The 22,227-nt window shown below is 44.8% G+C and overlaps 1 long non-coding RNA gene across 1 annotated transcript in view; it reads left to right on the forward strand.

The window, feature by feature from the left end:
• LOC123996321 overlaps nucleotides 1–20,725 on the forward strand; it is an 81,185-nt gene extending 60,460 nt beyond the window's left edge. Inside the window, exon 3 of the long non-coding RNA XR_006831954.1 lies at nucleotides 20,367–20,725. This is a non-coding gene — a long non-coding RNA (uncharacterized LOC123996321). The remainder of the gene's footprint in view (nucleotides 1–20,366) is intronic.
• The last annotated feature ends 1,502 nt before the right edge of the window (nucleotides 20,726–22,227 follow it).

Below are 22,227 nucleotides of genomic sequence, written 5' to 3' on the forward strand. Positions count from 1 at the left end.
ACACACACACACACACACACACACACACACACACACACACACACACACACACACACACACACACACACACACACACACACACACACACACACACACAGTCTTATGTTACTAACCTTGTGAGGACACACAATTTATCCTTTTTCAAAATCTTTAACCTTAACCTCTCTAGGGTACGCGGGCGTCCCACCTCGTCAACAGTCTGTAAAACTGCAGGGCGCCAAATTCAAAACAACAGAAATCCCATAATTCAAATTCCTCAACCAGTATTTTACACCCTTTTAAAGATACACTTGTTGTAAATCCATCCACGGTGTCCGATTTCAAAAAGGATTTATGAAGACCTCCTTTTTGTTAGCGCGTTCAGCCCAGTATACCAAATTCATGACGCGCGAGCAGACAAAAAGTAAAAAAGTTCCGGTACAGTCTGAAGAAACATGTCAAACGAAGTTCAATCTGTAAGTCGCTCTGGATAAGAGCGTCTGCTAAATGACTTAAATGTAAATGTAAGTATAGAATCAATCTTTAGGATGTTTTTAACATAAATCTTCAATCATGTTCCAACCGGAGAATTTCTTTGTCTTCAGAATTGCAATGGAACGCAAGCTAACTCTCACGTGAACGCGCGAGACTGAGTTTGTGGCTCTCTGGCAGACCTCTGACTCATTTCCCTCTCATTCGCCCCCACTTCACAGTAGAAGCATCAAACAAGGTTCTAAAGACTGTTGACATCTAGTGGAAGCCTTAGGAAGTGCAATATGACCCCATAGACACTGTGTATTCGATAGGGCAAGAGTTGAAAAACTACAAACCTCAGATTTCCCTCTTTTTTGCCATGCCATATGAGTTCTGTTATACTCACTGACATCATTCAAACAGTTTTAGAAACTGTTTTCTATCCAAATCGACAAATTACAGTGCCTTGCGAAAGTATTCGGCCCCCTTGAACTTTGCGACCTTTTGCCACATTTCAGGCTTCAAACCTAAAGATATAAAACTGTATTTTTTTGTGAAGAATCAACAACAAGTGGGACACAATCATGAAGTGGAACGACATTTATTGGATATTTCAAACTTTTTTAACAATTCAAAAACTGAAAAATTGGGCGTGCAAAATTATTCAGCCCCCTTAAGTTAATACTTTGTAGCGCCACCTTTTGCTGCGATTACAGCTGTAAGTCGCTTGGGGTATGTCTATCAGTTTTGCACATCGAGAGACTGAAATTTTTTCCCATTCCTCCTTGCAAAACAGCTCGAGCTCAGTTAGGTTGGATGGAGAGCATTTGTGAACAGCAGTTTTCAGTTCTTTCCACAGATTCTCGATTGAATTCAGGTCTGGACATTGACTTGGCCATTCTAACACTTGGATATGTTTATTTTTTAACCATTCCATTGTAGATTTTGCTTTATGTTTGGGATCATTGTCTTGTTGGAAGACAAATCTCCGTCCCAGTCTCAGGTCTTTTGCAGACTCCATCAGGTTTTCTTCCAGAATGGTCCTGTATTTGGCTCCATCCATCTTCCCATCAATTTTAACCATCTTCCCTGTCCCTGCTGAAGAAAAGCAGGCCCAAAGCATGATGCTGCCACCACCATGTTTGACAGTGGGGATGGTGTGTTCAGGGTGATGAGCTGTGTTGCTTTTACGCCAAACATAACGTTTTGCATTGTTGCCAAAAAGGTCAATTTTGGTTTCATCTGACCAGAGCACCTTCTTCCACATGTTTGGTGTGTCTCCGAGGTGGCTTGTGGCAAACTTTAAACAACACTTTTTATGGATATCTTTAAGAAATGGCTTTCTTCTTGCCACTCTTCCATAAAGGCCAGATTTGTGCAATATACGACTGATTGTTATCCTATGGACAGAGTGTCCCACCTCAGCTGTAGATCTCTGCAGTTCATCCAAAGTGATCATGGGCCTCTTGGCTGCATCTCTGATCAGTCTTCTCCTTGTATGAGCTGAAAGTTTAGAGGGACGGCCAGGTCTTGGTAGATTTGCAGTGGTCTGATACTCCTTCCATTTCAATATTATTATTATTATTGCTCCTTGGGATGTTTAAAGCTTGGGAAATCTTTTTCTATCCAAATCCAGCTTTAAACTTCTTCACAACAGTATCTCGGACCTGCCTGGTGTGTTCCTTGTTCTTCATGATGCTCTCTGCGCTTTTAACGGACCTCTGAGACTATCACAGTGCAGGTGCATTTATACGGAGACTTGATTACACACAGGTGGATTGTATTTATCATCATTAGTCATTTAGGTCAACATTGGATCATTCAGAGATTCTCACTGAACTTCTGGAGAGAGTTTGCTGCACTGAATGCAAAGGGGCTGAATAATTTTGCATGCCCAATTTTTCAGTTTTTGATTTATTAAAAAAGTTTGAAATATCCAATAAATGTCGTTCCACTTCATGATTGTGTCCCATTTGTTTTTCATTCTTCACAAAAAAATACAGTTTTATATCTTTATGTTTGAATCCTGAAATGTGGCAAAAGGTCGCAAAGTTCAAGGGGGCCGAATACTTTCGCAAGGCACTGTATAATGCATATTCTAGCTTTAATGGCTGAGTAGCAGGCAGTTTAATTTGTGCACGCTTTTAGTCCAAAATTCCCAATGCTGCCTCCTACCCTAGAGATGTTAACCGTAGCCTTAACTCCAAAACCTAAGCTTAACCCTAACTCCAAAACTTAACCTTTAACCCCTAACCCTTAATCAACCCTAACACTAATTTTAACCCTAAACACCCTAGAAATATCCATTTTCCTTGTGGGGACCAGTAAAATGTCCCCAGTTGGTCAAATTGTTTTTAGTTTACTGTCCTTGTGAGGACTTCTGGTCCATATGTACTAGAGGTCAACCGGTTATGATTTTTCAACGCCGATACCGATACCGAAGGACCAAAAAAAGCCGATAATGATTAATCGGCCCCCAAAAAATATATTTAAAATGTTTTAATTAAATTTAAAAATAAAATAAAAATGTATTTATTTATTTATTTGTAATAATGACAACTACAACAATACTGAATGAACATAATGCCTCAAATAAATAATGAAACATGTTCAATTTGGGTTAAATAATGCAAGAACAAAGTGTTGGAGAAGAAAGTAAAAATTCCTTGCTCAGAACATGAGAACATATGAAAGCTGGTGGTTCCTTTTAACATGAGTCTTCAATATTCCCAGGTAAGAAGTTTTAGGTTATAGTTATTATAGGAATTATAGGACTATTTCTCTCTATACTTTTGATTATTGGATGTTCTAATAGGCACTTTAGTGTTGCCAGTATAACAGTATAGCTTCCGTCCCTCTCCTTGCCCCTACCTGGGCTCGAACCAGGGACACATCGACAACAGTCACCCTCGAAGCATCGTTACCCATCGCTCCACAAAAGCCGCGGCCCTTGCAGAGCAAGGGGAACAACTACTTCAAGGTCTCAGAGCGAGTTACGTCACCGATTGAAACACTATTAGCGCACACCCCGCTAACTAGCTAGCCATTTCACATCGGTTACACCATCCTAATCTCGGGAGTTGATAGGCTTGAAATCAGAAACGGCTCAATGCTTGAAGCACAGGGAAGAGCTGCTGGTAAACGCACGAAAGTGCTGTTTGAATGAATGGTTACGAGCCTGCTGCTGCCTACCACCGCTCAGTCAGACTGCTCTATCAAATACCAAATCATAGACTTAATTATAACATAATAACACACAGAAATACGAGCCTGAGGTCATTAATATGGTCAAATCCGGAAACTATCATTTCGAAAACAAAACGTTTACAGGTGGCATCCATAAGTCTAAATATTGCTGTTACATTGCACAACCTTCAATGTTATGTCATAATTACATAACATTCAGGCTAATTAGTTCGCACCGAGCCAGGCGGCCCAAACTGTTGCATATTCCCTGACTCTGCGTGCAATGAACGCAAGAGAAGTTACACAATTTCCCTAGTTTAATATTGCCTGCTAACCTGGATTTCTTTTAACTAAATATGCAGGTTTAAAAAAAATAACTTCTGTGTATTGATTTTAAGAAAGGCATTGATGTTTATGGTTAGTTACATTCGTGCAACGATTGTGCTTTTTTCGCAAATGCGCTTTTGTTAACTGTTGCATATACCCTGACTCTGTTGCACAGAACGCAAGAGAAGTGACACAATTTCCCTAGTTAAAAGAAATCTATGTCAGCAGGCAATAATAACTAAATATGCAGGTTTAAAAATATATACTTGTGTATTGATTTTAAGAAAGGCATTGATGTTTATGGTTAGGTACACATTGTTGCAACAACAGTGCTTTTTTCGCGAATGCGCTTGTTAAATCACCCATTTGCAAAGTAGACTATGATTCAATGATAAATTAACAGGCACCGCATTGATTATATGCAACGCAGGACAAGCTAGATAAACTAGTAATATCATCAACCATGTGTAGTTAACTAGTGATTATGTTAAGATTGATTGTTTTTTATAAGATACGTTTAATGCTAACTAGCACCTTACCTTGGCTCCTTGCTGCACTCGCATAACAGGTAGTCAGTCTGCCACTCAGTCTCCTCGTGGAGTGCAATGTAATCGGCCATGATCAGTATCCAAAAATGCTAATTACCGATTGCTATGAAAACTTGAAATCTTCCCTAACTAATCGGCCATTCCGATTAATCGGTTGACTTTTAATATGTTCGCACACGCACACGCACGCGCACGCGCGCACACGCACACGCGCACGCGCACGCGCACACGCACACGCACACGCACACACACACACACACACACACACACACACACACACACACACACACACACACACACACACACACACACACACACACACACACACACACACACACACACACGCACACACACACACACGTAGACATGTGTTAAGGAAATGTCCCTGTGGTTGTATCCAGAGGCAGAGAAAGCATCTGAGTAGCGGAGCCCTTGTCTGGGACCTGAGTTACCTGGACTAACGGACTATGGGCCCCTTTCTTTAGCTTGTGGTTTATAGGGGCCCTAATGTGGTTAACAGGGGCCCTTGTCTGTTTTTGCGAGCTGCTTCTCTGGGTTTGTAGAGCCGCAGGTCAGGATAATGTACTGTATGAGTGTAGTATGGTCCTCGGAACCACATTCATCACACACACACTGTTGACTTAACCTTTTCATGGAACTCTCCAAAGATATGCGCCAATCCTGCACACTGCAGCCAGAATCACACACACGTATGTATTCACAACACACCCACCCACACACGTATGCATGCACAAATACAGGTATGCCTTCTCTCACACACACACACAGAAACACTCATTGTTTGCTCTCAAGGGCTTTCTCCCCATTACCTTCAACCCTGCGTATGAGGACACGAGGAAACCACACTGAACAATCTCTAGAGCTTCCCTCTCCAAAACAATAAACACTGACACACACACACACACAAACACACAGAAATACGGCCCTTCCAAAACAATGCTAACAGTAAGCACATAAATAAGCTCAACATTGACCTGTGGATAGGGTTACGTAAAAACAAACATGCCCAACGTTCTGGAACAGAACCAAGGGCAACGTCGTCGGGATTACCCAGGAATGTCCAACTTCCTCTGATAACGGGGGGTGAATGAAAGAATTCCAGAAAGAGTAGAAGGACCGAACTCTCTCCTGTTTGAAAGTCTGGCAAGTCTGAGGTTATTGTGTGTCCATGAGACTAGGAGAGAGTGAGGCTGTGGTTTGCGTATGTAGTTGTGAATGGGTACTGATGGACGTGTCTTTGTATGCATGCATGTGTGTGTTTGTACATGAGTGTGCGAGGTGAGCGTGGGGTTATGGATGGCAGTGTGTGTTGGTGGTTGGTGGGTGCTAGGTAAATATTGAGTGTGTATTTACTTTGGAACAATGGGAACAAAGACAGCCCTGTGTCTGACAGAGAGAGAACATGTGAGCACTGCAGAGTGGGGATGCATAGAGGGTGTGAGGGTGTTTGATTGAGACAGTGTGTCTGTCTGTGCTTATGTCTCCATTAAAGTAGGAAGTGTTGTGAAGAGAGAGATGTGTGTATGTTATAAAGATGTTTATAACACACACACACACACACACACACACACACACACACACACACACACACACACACACACACACACACACACACACACACACACACACACACACACACACACACACACACACACACACACACACACACACACACACACACACACACACACACACACACACACACACACCAAAGCCTAACACCATATGAATGAGTAAGACAAATGGAAAGGCTCGTCCATGGAAAAGTCATTTTAAACACTGGTCACATATGCACTGGAATTATGGGATGTTAAATCTCACTTTGGGAATGGGAGAGAGGGGAATAAGACACACAAACACACAAAGCGTATGTCCAGCTGGTGGGCGTCTTCTCTGATATCTTCAAGATGTCCCTGTCGCAGGCTGTAGTCCCCACCTGCTTCAAGGAGACCACCATCTTCCCAGAGCCCAAGAAAAACAAGGTGACATGCCCAAATTACTATCGCCCCATCGCACTCACCTCGGGCATCATGAAGTGCTTTGAGAGGCTGGTCATGACCCACACTAAGGCCAGGCACACTGGATCCACTCCAATGTTTTATTTCACCTTTATTTAACCAGGTGGGCAAGTTGAGAAAAAGTTCTCATTTACAATTGCGACCTGGCCAAGATAAAGCAAAGCAGTTCGACAGATACAACGACACAGAGTTACACATGGAGTAAAACAAACATACAGTCAATAATACAGTATAAACAAGTCTATATACAATGTGAGCAAATGAGGTGAGAAGGGAGGTAAAGGCAAAAAAGGCCATGGTGGCAAAGTAAATACAATATAGCAAGTAAAACACTGGAATGGTAGTTTTGCAATGGAAGAATGTGCAAAGTAGAAATAAAAATAATGGGGTGCAAAGGACCAAAATGAATTAATTAATTAAATACAGTTGGGAAAGAGGTAGTTGTTTGGGCTAAATTATAGGTGGGCTATGTACAGGTGCAGTACTCTGTGAGCTGCTCTGACAGTTGGTGCTTAAAGCTAGTAAGGGAGATAAGTGTTTCCAGTTTCAGAGATTTTTGTAGTTCGTTCCAGTCATTGGCAGCAGAGAACTGGAAGGAGAGGCGGCCAAAGAAAGAATTGGTATTGGGGGTGACTAGAGAGATATACCTGCTGGAGCGTGTGCTACAGGTGGGTGATGCTATGGTGACCAGCGAGGTGAGATAAGGGGGGACTTTACCTAGCAGGGTCTTGTAGAAGACATGGAGCCAGTGGGTTTGGCGACGAGTATGAAGCGAGGGCCAGCCAACGAGAGCGTACAGGTCGCAATGGTGGGTAGTATATGGGGCTTTGGTGACAAAACAGATTGCACTGTGATAGACTGCATCCAATTTGTTGAGTAGGGTATTGGAGGCTATTTTGTAAATGACATCGCCAAAGTCGAGGATTGGTAGGATGGTCAGTTTTACAAGGGTATGTTTGGCAGCATGAGTGAAGGATGCTTTGTGCGAAATAGGAAGCTAATTCTAGATTTAACTTTGGATTGGAGATGGGTCTTTGATATGGGTCTGGAAGGAGAGTTTACAGTCTAACCAGACACCAAAGTATTTGTAGTTGTCCACGTATTCTAAGTCAGAGCCGTCCAGAGTAGTGATGTTTGCATCCATCCGATTCCACGGAACATGCCATTTGATCGCTATTCACACGGCAGTAACACATCTGGACAAGAGGAACACCCATTTGAGAATTCTGTTCAGCACTATTGCTACCTCCAAGCTCAACACCAAGCTCAGAGCCCTGGGTCTGGACACCAGCCTCTGAGGACACAGGGGTGTGTCCTCAGCCCTCTGCTGTACTCTCTGTTCACCCACGACTGCGTGGCTTTGCACAGCACCATAAGTGAACTGGCATTATGGTGCCAGGATAACAACCTCTCCCTCAATGTTAGCAAAACAAAGGAGTTGATTGTTGACTTCAGGAAGCAGAGGAGGGAACATGCCCCGATCCACATCAACAGGACTGCATTAGAGAGAGTCAGTAGTTTTGAGTTCCTCGGCGTTCACATCACCGAGGACTTGACATGGACAAACAACACCACCACTCTTGTCAAGAAGGCGCAACAGGTCCTCTCAAAATACTACTGCTGCACCATCGAGAGCATCCTGACCGGTTGAATCACGGCCTGGTACAGGAATTGCACCGTCCACGGCCGCAAGGCCCTCCAGCGGGTGGTGAAGATGTCCCAGTACATCACTGGGACTGTGCTCCCACCCATCCAGGACAACTACTCTAAACAGTGTCTTAGGATGTCATGCAGCATCATCAAGGACCCTACACACCCCAGAAACAAGCTGTTCACTCCCTTACCATCGGGCAGATTGTATCGGAGTGTGAGGTCTATTACAAACCGGATCAGAGAATGTTTCTATCTACGAGCAATCAGACTGCTGAACATTGAACTGGACTGACCACCTGATCTGATTCTCTGCACCTTACATGCTGCTTGTTTCAATGGGCAGGGAGGATGGAGGCAGTAACATTAGACATGCTGCTTGTTTCTATGGGCAGGGAGGATGGAGGCAGTAACATTAGACATGCTGCTTGTTTCTATGGGCAGGGAGGATGGAGGCAGTAACATTAGACATGCTGCTTGTTTCTATGGGCAGGGAGGATGGAGGCAGTAACATTAGACATGCTGCTTGTTTCCATGGGCAGGGAGGATGGAGGCAGTAACTTTAGACATGCTGCTTGTTTCCATGGGCACGGAGGATGGAGGCAGTAACATTAGACATGCTGCTTGTTTCTATGGGCAGGGAGGATGGAGGCAGTAACATTAGACATACTGCTTGTTTCTATGGGCAGGGAGGATGGAGGCAGTAACATTAGACAGGCTGCTTGTTTCCATGGGCAGGGAGGATGGAGGCAGTAACTTTAGACATGCTGCTTGTTTCCATGGGCACGGAGGATGGAGGCAGTAACATTAGACATGCTGCTTGTTTCTATGGGCAGGGAGGATGGAGGCAGTAACATTAGACATGCTGCTTGTTTCTATGGGCAGGGAGGATGGAGGCAGTAACATTAGACATGCTGCTTGTTTCTATGGGCAGGGAGGATGGAGGCAGTAACATTAGACATGCTGCTTGTTTCTATGGGCAGGGAGGATGGAGGCAGTAACTTTAGACATGCTGCTTGTTTCTATGGGCAGGGGGGATGGAGGCAGTAACATTAGACATGCTGCTTGTTTCTATGGGCAGGGAGGATGGAGGAAGTAACATTGGACATGCTGCTTGTTTCTATGGGCAGGGAGGATGGAGGCAGTAACATTAGACATGCTGCTTGTTTCTATGGGCAGGGAGGATGGAGGAAGTAACATTGGACATGCTCCTTGTTTCTATGGGCAGGGAGGATGGAGGCAGTAACATTAGACATGCTGCTTGTTTCTATGGGCAGGGAGGATGGAGGAAGTAACATTGGACATGCTGCTTGTTTCTATGGGCAGGGAGGATGGAGGCAGTAACATTAGACATGCTGCTTGTTTCTATGGGCAGGGAGGATGGAGGCAGTAACATTAGACATGCTGCTTGTTTCTATGGGCAGGGAGGATGGAGGAAGTAACATTGGACATGCTGCTTGTTTCTATGGGCAGGGAGGATGGAGGCAGTAACATTAGACATGCTGCTTGTTTCTATGGGCAGGGAGGATGGAGGCAGTAACATTAGACATGCTGCTTGTTTCTATGGGCAGGGAGGATGGAGGAAGTAACAGTGGACATGCTGCTTGTTTCTATGGGCAGGAGGATGGAGGCAGTAACATTAGACATGCTGCTTGTTTCTATGGGCAGGGAGGATGGAGGCAGTAACATTAGACATGCTGCTTGTTTCTATGGGCAGGGAGGATGGAGGCAGTAACATTAGACATGCTGCTTGTTTCTATGGGCAGGGAGGATGGAGGCAGTAACATTAGACATGCTGCTTGTTTCTATGGGCAGGGAGGATGGAGGCCGTAACATTAGACATGCTGCTTGTTTCTATGGGCAGGGAGGATGGAGGCAGTAACATTAGACATGCTGCTTGTTTCTATGGGCAGGGAGGATGGAGGCAGTAACACTGGACATGCTGCTTGTTTCTATGGGCAGGGAGGATGGAGGCAGTAACATTAGACATGCTGCTTGTTTCTATGGGCACGGAGGATGGAGGCAGTAACATTAGACATGCTGCTTGTTTCCATGGGCACGGAGGATGGAGGCAGTAACATTAGACATGCTGCTTGTTTCTATTGGCAGGGAGGATGGAGGCAGTAACATTAGACATGCTGCTTGTTTCTATGGGCACGGAGGATGGAGGCAGTAACATTAGACATGCTGCTTGTTTGTATTGGCAGGGAGGATGGAGGCAGTAACATTAGACATGCTGCTTGTTTCTATGGGCACGGAGGATGGAGGCAGTAACATTAGACATGCTGCTTGTTTCCATGGGCACGGAGGATGGAGGCAGTAACATTAGACATGCTGCTTGTTTCCATGGGCACGGAGGATGGAGGCAGTAACATTAGACATGCTGCTTGTTTCTATGGGCAGGGAGGATGGAGGCAGTAACATTAGACATGCTGCTTGTTTCTATGGGCACGGAGGATGGAGGCAGTAACATTAGACATGCTGCTTGTTTCTATGGGCACGGAGGATGGAGGCAGTAACATTAGACATGCTGCTTGTTTCTATGGGCACGGAGGATGGAGGCAGTAACATTAGACATGCTGCTTGTTTCTATGGGCAGGGAGGATGGAGGCAGTAACATTAGACATGCTGCTTGTTTCTATGGGCACGGAGGATAGAGGCAGTAACATTAGACATGCTGCTTGTTTCCATGGGCAGGGAGGATGGAGGCAGTAACATTAGACATGCTGCTTGTTTCTATGAGGATGGAGGCAGTAACATTAGACATGCTGCTTGTTTCTATGAGGATGGAGGCAGTAACATTAGACATGCTGCTTGTTTCTATGGGCAGGGAGGATGGAGGCAGTAACATTAGACATGCTGCTTGTTTCTATGGGCAGGGAGGATGGAGGCAGTAACATTAGACATGCTGCTTGTTTCTATGGGCAGGGAGGATGGAGGCAGTAACATTAGACATGCTTCACGGAGCCTGTGTGTGTTGTGTGTGGGTTGTGTGTGTGTGTTGTATGTGTGTGTTGTGTGTGTTGTATGTATGGGTGTGTTTTGTGTGTGTGTGTGTGTGTGTGTGTGTGTGTGTGTGTGTGTGTGTGTGTGTGTGTGTGTGTGTGTGTGTGTGTGTGTGTGTGTGTGTGTGTGTGTGTGTGTGTGTGTGTGTGTGTGTGTGTGTGTGTGTGTGTGTGTGTGTGTGTGTGTGTGTGTGTACATTTACATTTAAGTCATTTAGCAGACGCTCTTATCCAGAGCGACTTATGTATGTATGTATGTATGTATGTATGTATGTATGTATGTATGTATGTATGTATGTATGTATGTATGTATGTATGTATGTATGTATGTATGTATGTATGTATGTATGTATGTATGTATGTATGTATGTATGTATGTATGTATGTATGTATTTTTGTTTGTTTTAACCATATCCCAAACCTTAACTTAATTATTCAGAACGAATCCCGAAAAGATTACCTTCAAATTTTGATGTTTATGGACAAACGTCGGATTCTGCAATGAGACTGTGAGAGCTTGTTGGCTACAGAGATTGGTCTGCGGAGAAGGGAAGGGGGAGAGTGAGGACAAACACACACACACACACAGTGTTTCTTCACTCAGCTCCATGGAGACATGGGAAGGATGAGTTCCTCCCGTCTGTAAGCACTGTGGGTCTGTAAGTCTCTCTCCCACGACCAACACTCCTACTTGGGGACCTGAGGTGTGTGTGTGTGTGCATGCATGCGTTGTGGTGTGTATGTTGAGCTCACAAGAAGATCTGGCCATATGTGTTCCAGATGAGCCCATCATGGCGGCGTAACCACGGAGACCACAGGAAAGATGGCTGTAGCAGCGCTAGAGTTGATCAAAGTGATCAGAAGCATCAAAGTGATCTAGTGATGAAATAACCCACTCAAGTCCTCCTCACCGTCACTCTTTGGACCTAACCACAGATCTAGGATCAGATTACCCAACCCCCTAACCTTAACCATTAGGGAGATGGAAAAACTCTATCAGTGGACTACTGCTACACTCCCATCGTCATCAGCATGTAGGCTATAGTACGACAGGTCACATTTTCTTTTGTTTCAAAAGAGTGATATGGGGTTCGTAGTCTTGGTAACACGGTTCATATTTATTATATTTTTCAACTGCAGTTGGGCCAATAGAATGTGTCGTGTTAAGGCGTCCGCATGCTTCCCAGTCGAAACAGTTTGGAAGAGTATTTGCATACTGTATGTTATGACCACATTTTGGACTTTTTCGTTCCCCGGCTGTTCGGGCACACATTTTTTCTGGAGCCAAGCCGAAGTTTAGAGCCCCAAGTCTACGTCCCATCATCAGTGATTGGTCAACAGTAGTGGATTCTTCAATAAAGTCTTTGTGTTATTCAACAAGAGAAGACTTGTTTTCATTCAGAAATACTTGCACCAAACATCTTAGATGTCAAATCGCGCGACTAAGATCTCCTCGACTAAAACGTCAAAATGAATTACAGATTTCTTGAGTTATATTATATTTTGAGAAAATGTGTACTGACTAAGGCATTTCAAAATGGACACACGGTACTATTGCCTCTCTTTTTCTTGTATTTCAAGCGAAGGTCTTTATAGGGAGTTTGCAAGCACACTTGTTCGGCTCTGTGCCGGCCGAACTGAAGCCTGTTGACAGCCTTTACTCCACCGAGTTGGGTATTTAAACGGGGTGTGGGGTGTTTGTAGTTTTACACTGCTAGTTGTAGGCGTGCTGCTGTACTTGACTGCCTTGTGTGTTCAGCTCCCATTACACACACAAACAGAGAGAGAGAGAGAGAGAGAGAAGTCGGAGATAAATGGCGTAATTAAACAGGGTTGAAGTCTATGCCTCTTTCACACACTGAGCTGTGTTTGTATATTTTGCACCATCTCTGTGTCTCACACACTCACTCTGTTTCCCTGTCATTCGTCATGGCCATGAAAGGGCTGTTTTACTGAGAGTGAATGGACAAATGGACACAATGGGTTGACAGAGAGATTTAGTGACAGTGAGAGATGTAGAGAGAGAGAGATTTAGTGACAGTGAGAGATGGGAGAGAGAGAGATTTAGTGACAGTGAGAGATGTAAAGAGAGAGAGAGAGATTTAGTGACAGTGAGAGATGGGAGAGAGAGAGATTTAGTGACAGTGAGAGATGTAGAGAGAGACAGAGAGAGAGAGAGATTTAGTGACAGTGAGAGATGTAGAGAGAGAGATTTAGTGACAGTGAGAGATGTAGAGAGAGAGAGAGATTTAGTGACAGTGAGAGATGTAGAGAGAGAGAGAGATTTAGTGACAGTGAGAGATGTAGAGAGAGAGAAAGAGATTTAGTGACAGTGTGAGATGTAGAGAGAGAGAGAGAGAGATTTAGTGACAGTGAGAGATGTAGAGAGAGAGAGAGAGAGAGAGATTTAGTGACAGTGAGAGATGTAGCGAGAGAGAAAGAGATTTAGTAACAGTGAGAGATGTAGAGAGAGAGAGAAAGAGATTTAGTGACAGTGAGAGATGTAGAGAGAGAGAGAGAGAGAGATGTAGAGAGAGAGAAATAGATTTAGTGACAGTGAGAGATGTAGAGAGAGAGAAATAGATTTAGTGACAGTGAGAGATGTAGAGAGAGAGAAATAGATTTAGTGACAGTGAGAGATGTAGAGAGAGAGAAAGAGATTTAGTGACAGTGAGAGATGTAGAGAGAGAGAAAGAGATTTAGTGACAGTGAGAGATGTAGAGAGAGAGAGAGATTTAGTGACAGTGAGAGATGTAGAGAGAGAAAGAGATTTCGTGACCGAGATGATGAGAGAGAGAGAGATGTAGTGTGAGAGAGGGATGTAGTGAGAGAGAGAGAGATGTAGTGTGAGATGTAGTGAGAGAGAGAGAGATGTAGTGTGAGAGAGAGATGTAGTGAGAGAGAGAGATGTAGTGTGAGATGTAGTGAGAGAGAGGGATGTAGTGAGAGAGTAGAGATGTAGAGAGAGAGAGAGAGATGTAGTGTGAGAGAGAGATGTAGTGAGAGAGAGAGAGATGTAGTGTGAGAGAGAGATGTAGTGAGAGAAAGAGATTTAGTGTGAGATGTAGTGAGAGAGAGAGATGTAGTGTGAGAGAGGGATGTAGTGAGAGAGATGTAGTGTGAGAGAGAGATGTAGTGAGAGAGAGAGAGATGTAGTGTGTGAGAGAGATGTAGTGAGAGAAAGAGATTTAGTGACCGAGATGGTGAGAGAGAGAGATGTAGTGTGAGAGAGGGATGGGATGTAGATGTGAGAGAGAGAGAGAGAGAGAGAGAGAGAGAGAGAGAGAGAGAGAGAGAGAGAGAGAGAGAGAGAGAGAGAGAGAGAGAGAGAGAGAGAGAGAGAGAGAGAGAGAGAGAGAGAGAGAGAGAGAGAGAGAGAGAGAGAGAGAGAGAGAGAGAAAGAGCGAGAGAGGGAGACAGAAAGAGCGAGAGAGAAAAGCAAGAGCGAGAGAGAGAGAAAGTCATTTAGTGAGAGAGAGAGAGATTTAGTGACCAAGATGATGAGAGAGAGAGATGTAGTGTGAGAGAGGGCTGTAGTGAGAGAGAGAGAGAGAGATGTAGTGAGAGAGAGAGAGATGTAGTGTGAGAGAGAGAGAGAGAGAGAGAGAGAGAGAGAGAGAGAGAGAGAGAGAGAGAGAGAGAGAGAGAGAGAGAGAGAAAGTCATTTAGTGAGAGAGAGAGAGAGAGAGAGAGAGAGAGAGAGAGAGAGAGAGAGAGAGAGAGAGAGAGAGAGAGAGAGAGAGAGAGAGAGAGAGAGAGAGAGATAGATAGATAGATAGATAGAAAGTCATTTAGTGAGAGAGAGAGATATTTAGTGACCGAGATGATGAGAGGGAGATGTAGTGTGAGAGAGAGGTGTAGTGAGAGAGAGAGGGATGTAGAGAGAGAGAGAGATTTAGTGAGAGAGAGAGAGATTTAGTGACCGAGATGATGAGAGAGAGATGTAATGAGAGAGAGAGAGAGAGAGAGAGAGAGAGAGAGAGAGAGATGTAGTGAGAAAGAGAGATATATGTAGTGAGAGAGAGAGAGATTTAGTTACAGATAGGGAGTGAGAGAGGTTTAGAGAGAGAGATGTAGGATGAGGAAGAAAGAGAATGATATACTGAGAATGTGTCTGATCGAACAATTATGTTCTAAATCTAGCAGCTTGTGTGTGCGTGTGCGTGTGCGTGTGTGTGTGTGTGTGTGTGTGTGTGTGTGTGTGTGTGTGTGTGTGTGTGTGTGTGTGTGTGTGTGTGTGTGTGTGTGTGTGTGTGTGTGTGTGTGTGTGTGTGTGTGTGTGTGTGTGTGTGTGTGTGTGTGCGCGTGTGTGTGTGTGTGTGTGCGCGCGCGTGCAAAATGGATGAGGGTTTCACTTCAAAAGAACCCTAAAACATACATATACATCTCTATGTGTATGATATGAATATAGAAATACATTGGTATTTTTCCCCTGTGGGAGTGTGTGTCTCGGGTGGGGGAGTGGATCAGGTTGCCCGTCTATCTGTCGCTCCACACACTGAAGCATGCTCTCTCTGTTGTACACACACACACACACACACACACACACACACACACACACACACACACACACACACACACACACACACACACACACACACACACACACACACACACACACACACACACACACACACACACACACACACACACACACACACACACACACACACACACACATCTGCTATGGGTCCCCTGTGAGACTGCGGCTCTAACCCCAACTATTTGGCAGACAGTGCTTCTGCCATTTCAGCCATTTTGATTTCAGAGGCCCATTACTGAAAACTAGGAGAAATGTGGGTGTTTTGGGGGAGAGGAGAAGGGATGGATGGAGGAGAATGGGTATGGCAGGAAGTAGAGGTGGAGGAGGAGTGGACATGAAGAGCTATAGAGGAGCTATAGAGGAGATGAGGGTTGAGGGTTGTCTGTGATCTATGATGGAGTGCTGCTGCTGTCTACAGGGTTATTTTTGATCAGTGTTATTTTCATCCCAGACATTCCTAGAAAATGCTGTGTGGTTCAACAGCCTGGGGTCAAAACACACTGGAGCGAGAGAGAAAAGAGGATGGACGGAGGGAGGAATCGAGAAAATACTTATGTGAGATGTAGAAGGTTAATGAATGTAGTGAAGAAATGTGGAGGGGGGGGGTGAGAAGGATTGGGTGTGTGTCACAAATAGAGGGAGGGAAAGAAGTGAGGAAAGAGAAAGGGGGTGGATGTAGAGAAGGGACTGATGTTGAAGGAGAGGGAGTTGAGTGTAGATAGAGGGATGGTGACAGAAAGAGATGGATGCAGTGGATTTCCTTTTAATGTTGTTGCTCCTTTTCCTGGTTCCGGTGATGACAAAGTGACCGGTGTTCTAACACAATTGGACCCTGTGTGTGTGTGTGTGTGTGTGTGTGTGTGTGTGTGTGTGTGTGTGTGTGTGTGTGTGTGTGTGTGTGTGTGTGTGTGTGTGTGTGTGTGTGTGTGTGTGTGTGTGTGTGTGTGTGTGTGTGTGTGTCTGGTGTGTTTTTTATTTATTTTTTATTTTACCCCCTTTTCTCCCCAATTTCGTGGTATCCAATTGTTAGTAGTTACTATCTTGTCTCGTCGCTTCAACTGCCGTACGGGCTCGGGAGAAACGAAGGTCGAAAGCCATGCGTCCTCCGAAACACAACCCAACCAAGCCGCACTGCTTCTTAACACAGCACGCATCCAAACCGGAAGCCAGCCGCACCAATGTGTTGGAGGAAACACCTGGCGACCTTGGTTAGCGTGCACTGCGCCCGGCCCGCCACAGGAGTCGCTAATGCGCGATGAGACAAGGATATCCCTACCGGCCAAACCCTCCCTAATCCGGACGACGCTAGGCCACGGCCGGCTGCGACAGAACCCAGAGTCTCTAGTGGCACAGCTAGCACTGCGATGCAGTGCCCTAGACCACAGAGCCACCCAGCAGGCCCGTCCGGTGCTATTTTAACATCCCGCACTCTCACATACACACTCTGGGTCAGACACACAGGGTCATACAAACACACACTCAACCCAGTCGATGAGGACCCTGCTGCTTTTGTCAACTGAAGGACAGAGGTTTTCCGATATGAGTGGCACACACACAGATTACTCTTTGTATGCTACCAGCTGAAAGAAGCCTCTATATACCCCCTCCATGTCTCTCTCACACACACACACACACACACATAATTTGACACAGTGGCAGGATTAATAGAGAGAGTTGGATTGAGAGTATAAACAGAGTTCTGTTTGGTCTAGCCAGGCGTCAGGACCATAATTCTTCAGAGCTGTCTACACACACACACACACACACACACACACACACACACACACACACACACACACACACACACACACACACACACACACACACACACACACACACACACACACACACACACACACACACACACACACACACACACACACACACACACACACACACAGCACAGTCTTCAGAGCTTTCCACAGTCCACATTCATTCATACATACATACAGAAAACCATAACTCTTCTCACATCAACACATGCACAAGCCATTTTTTCAGAGCGCCCCGCATACATACACACAGAGAGAGACAGCACACACATGATCACAACTCTTACACTTTCTCCACACACACACACACACACACACACACACACACACACACACACACACACACACACACACACACACACACACACACACACACACACACACACACACACACACACACACACACACACACACACACACACACACACACACACACACACACGGCGGCTTCTTTTGGGAGGATGGGCTTGTATTAATGGCTGGAACGGAATGAATGGAATGGTATTGACTCATCAAACACACTTCATTCCAATCCTTATTATGGGCCATCCTCCCCTCAGTGTGTTTGTGGTGGTTAGCTGTCTAATGGGGAGTGTTACCCCTCATGTCAACAGTGCCCTAAACACCACTCCCAAACCGCTGGCAGCCTCATCCCGTCCACCCCATCATCCCACCCTCACTGCTCCATCAGGGGGATAGAACAGCAGACAAATGGCTGGCTTCTGGGCCTACAGACCCCCCCATGCATATTATGGATGGTGACTGACAGTTCTGATGTCTTTTGGTCTGATGCTTTCCAGGTGTAAAATAGTTGGTTAATTTTGCCTCCAATGGACAACCTGCTTCCAGACATTTTCCCACCAGTCAACCTACATCCCTTTTCCTGACTTATTTTGGGGCGGCCTTATCACACTATATAGGCCTGTGTCATCACAGGGTCCCCTGCAAAGTGTGTGTGTGTGTGTGTGTGTGTGTGTGTGTGTGTGTGTGTGTGTGTGTGTGTGTGTGTGTGTGTGTGTGTGTGTGTGTGTGTGTGTGTGTGTGTGTGTGTGTGTGTGTGTGTGTGTGTGTGTGTGTGTGTGTGTGTGTGTGTGTGTGTGCACGCCTCTCCCTCCCTCTCTAGGGTGTATTTTGGGCTGTTCCTCTAGATTAGATTAGGGCCCACGTCAAAGGAAAGCCACCTCAAGATCAGAACACATCCCCCCCCACACACACACACACACACAGGTTAAGAGAAGATGAGAGAGTGAAGGGATGAGATAGTAAAGGAAGATAGAAAATGGACATCTAGTATGTGGCATGTACCGTAATGTGTATATGTGTGCAGCAGTATAAATGACAGGCTGGGGAGGATGCGGCTCCCAGTAGACGGCTAGGAGCAGCAGCCACAGAGAGGAGCAGACTGACAAACACATTACTCTGCAATTAGACAGAACAACCTCCAACTCCACACACACAGATGGAAATACGTTCAACCATTTGCAGACAGACACATTCCATGCCGTCTGTAATAAGAAAGTGTTTGTGCAACGTTTTTTCTGGATCAAAAAAGGTGGTGGGTGTGTCAGGGAGAGTGGTAAAGGTAAAGCGAGTGGTTGGCCTGTCGGTGCGGCTGGATTCTAGAGAATATGATCGAGGCCCCCATCTTGGCGGTGTAGAAAGGTTTTCATTGATTTTTTATTTTACCCCCTTTTCTCCCCAATTTTGTGGTATCCAATTGTTAGTAGTTACTATCTTGTCTCATTGCTACAACCCCCGTACGGGCTCGGGAGAGACGAAGGCCGAAAGCCATGCGTCCTCCGAAACACAACCCAACCAAGCCGCACTGCTTCTTAACACAGCGCGCCTCCAACCCGGAAGCCAGCCGCACCAATGTGTCGGAGGAAACACTGTGCACCTGGCGACCTGGTTAGCGCCAGGAGTCGTTGGTGCGCATTGAGACAAGGATATCCCTACCGGCCAAACCCTCCCTAACCCGGACAACGCTGGGCCAATTGTGCGTTGCCACACGGACCTCCCGGTCGTGGCCGGCAGCAACAGAGCCTGGGTGCGAAACCAGAGTCTCTGGAGCTGAGAGAAAATGTTGAGGTTTGAAAGCTAATTTCCTGCAATTCAATGCATTTTGCCATGACTAATGCTGTGTTCTTTTGTTCAAACATAATAACAAAATCAATACTCGTCACGCCTTGGTCATATTATTTTGTGTTTTTGTTATATGTTTGGGTAGGCCAGGGTGTGACATGGGTTTATATGTTGTTTTCGTATTGGGGTTTGTATTATTTGGGATCGTGGCTGATTAGGGGTGTTGTATAGGTTTGGCTGCCTGAGGCGATTCTCAATCAGAGTCAGGTGATTCTCGTTGTCTCTGATTGGGAACCGTATTTAGGGAGCCATAGTTTTGCTTTGTATTTCGTGGGGTGATTGTTCATGTCTTTGTGTAGTGTTCACCAGATAGGCTGTAATAAGTTTCACGTTCCGTTTGTTGTTTTCGTCTTTATAAGTTATTTCATGTACCGCGATTCATTTCATTAAAGTCATGAGTAACCAACACGCTGCATTTCGGTCCGACTCTCTTCCTTCAACAGACGAACGTCGTTACAATACTGCTACATTTGTTTTGGGAATTTTCAATTCTCCCTGACTGTCTAGCTTTTATTTTGGTGATTGTTAGTTCTCAAAGATTATATAAAAAATATTTTTTTAAATAAATAAAAAATAAATATACATATATGTCTGTTTATCTTTTCTATATACTTTAGTATCTAGGTTTTAGTCGTTAAGTTCCCACTGAAAGCGTTTTTTCATCCCAAAATAAAAATGTTATATCTTTTTTAAACTTTTAGACTTAAGCAGCCTGAAGAAAACATTTAAGCGGCCTGAAGAAAACACTTAAGCGGCCTGAAGAAAACACTTAAGCGGCCTGAAGAAAACACTTAAGCGGCCTGAAGAAAACACTTAAGCGGCCTGAAGAAAACATTTAAGCGGCCTGAAGAAAACACTTAAGCGGCCTGAAGAAAACATTTAAGCGGCCTGAAGAAAACATTTAAGCGGCCTGAAGAAAACACTTAAGCGGCCTGAAGAAAACACTTAAGCGGCCTGAAGAAAACATTTAAGCGGCCTGAAGAAAACACTTAAGCGGCCTGAAGAAAACACTTAAGCGGCCTGAAGAAAACATTTAAGCGGCCTGAAGAAAACATTTAAGCGGCCTGAAGAAAACACTTAACACTTAAGCGGCCTGAAGCGGCCTGAAGAAAACACTTAAGCGGCCTGAAGAAAACACTTAAGCGGCCTGAAGAAAACATTTAAGCGGCCTGAAGAAAACATTTAAGCGGCCTGAAGAAAACATTTAAAGCGGCCTGAAGAAAAAACATTTAAGCGGCCTGAAGAAAACACTTAAGCGGCCTGAAGAAAACACTTAAGCGGCCTGAAGAAAACACATAAGCGGCCTGAAGAAAACACTTAAGCGGCCTGAAGAAAACACTTAAGCGGCCTGAAGAAAACACATAAGCGGCCTGAAGAAAACACATAAGCGGCCTGAAGAAAACACTTAAGCGGCCTGAAGAAAACACTTAAGCGGCCTGAAGAAAACATTTAAGCGGCCTGAAGAAAACACTTAAGCGGCCTGAAGAAAACACTTAAGCGGCCTGAAGAAAACATTTAAGCGGCCTGAAGAAAACATTTAAGCGGCCTGAAGAAAACACTTAAGCGGCCTGAAGAAAACATTTAAGCGGCCTGAAGAAAACACTTAAGCGGCCTGAAGAAAACACTTAAGCGGCCTGAAGAAAACATTTAAGCGGCCTGAAGAAAACATTTAAGCGGCCTGAAGAAAACACTTAAGCGGCCTGAAGAAAACATTTAAAGCGGCCTGAAGAAAACACTTAAGCGGCCTGAAGAAAACATTTAAGCGGCCTGAAGAAAACACTTAAAGAAAACACTTAAGCGGCCTGAAGAAAACACTTAAGCGGCCTGAAGAAAACATTTAAGCGGCCTGAAGAAAACATTTAAGCGGCCTGAAGAAAACATTTAAAGCGGCCTGAAGAAAACATTTAAGCGGCCTGAAGAAAACACTTAAGCGGCCTGAAGAAAACATTTAAGCGGGCCTGAAGAAAACACTTAAGCATTTAAGGCCTGAAGAAAACACTTAAGCGGCCTGAAGAAAACACTTAAGCGGCCTGAAGAAAACATTTAAGCGGCCTGAAGAAAACACTTAAGCGGCCTGAAGAAAACACTTAAGCGGCCTGAAGAAAACATTTAAGCGGCCTGAAGAAAACATTTAAGCGGCCTGAAGAAAACATTTAAGCGGCCTGAAGAAAACATTTAAGCGGCCTGAAGAAAACACTTTAAGCGGCCTGAAGAAAACATTTAAGCGGCCTGAAGAAAACACTTAAAGCGGCCTGAAGAAAACACTTAAGCGGCCTGAAGAAAACACTTAAGCGGCCTGAAGAAAACATTTAAGAAAACATTTAAAGAAAACACTTAAGCGGCCTGAAGAAAACACTTAAGCGGCCTGAAGAAAACATTTAAGCGGCCTGAAGAAAACACTTAAGCGGCCTGAAGAAAACACTTAAGCGGCCTGAAGAAAACATTTAAGCGGCCTGAAGAAAACACTTAAGCGGCCTGAAGAAAACACTTAAGCGGCCTGAAGAAAACATTTAAGCGGCCTGAAGAAAACATTTAAGCGGCCTGAAGAAAACACTTAAGCGG

This window comes from Oncorhynchus gorbuscha, linkage group LG15 (genome assembly GCF_021184085.1).
Source record: "Oncorhynchus gorbuscha isolate QuinsamMale2020 ecotype Even-year linkage group LG15, OgorEven_v1.0, whole genome shotgun sequence".
NCBI classification, from domain to species: Eukaryota; Metazoa; Chordata; class Actinopteri; order Salmoniformes; family Salmonidae; genus Oncorhynchus; species Oncorhynchus gorbuscha.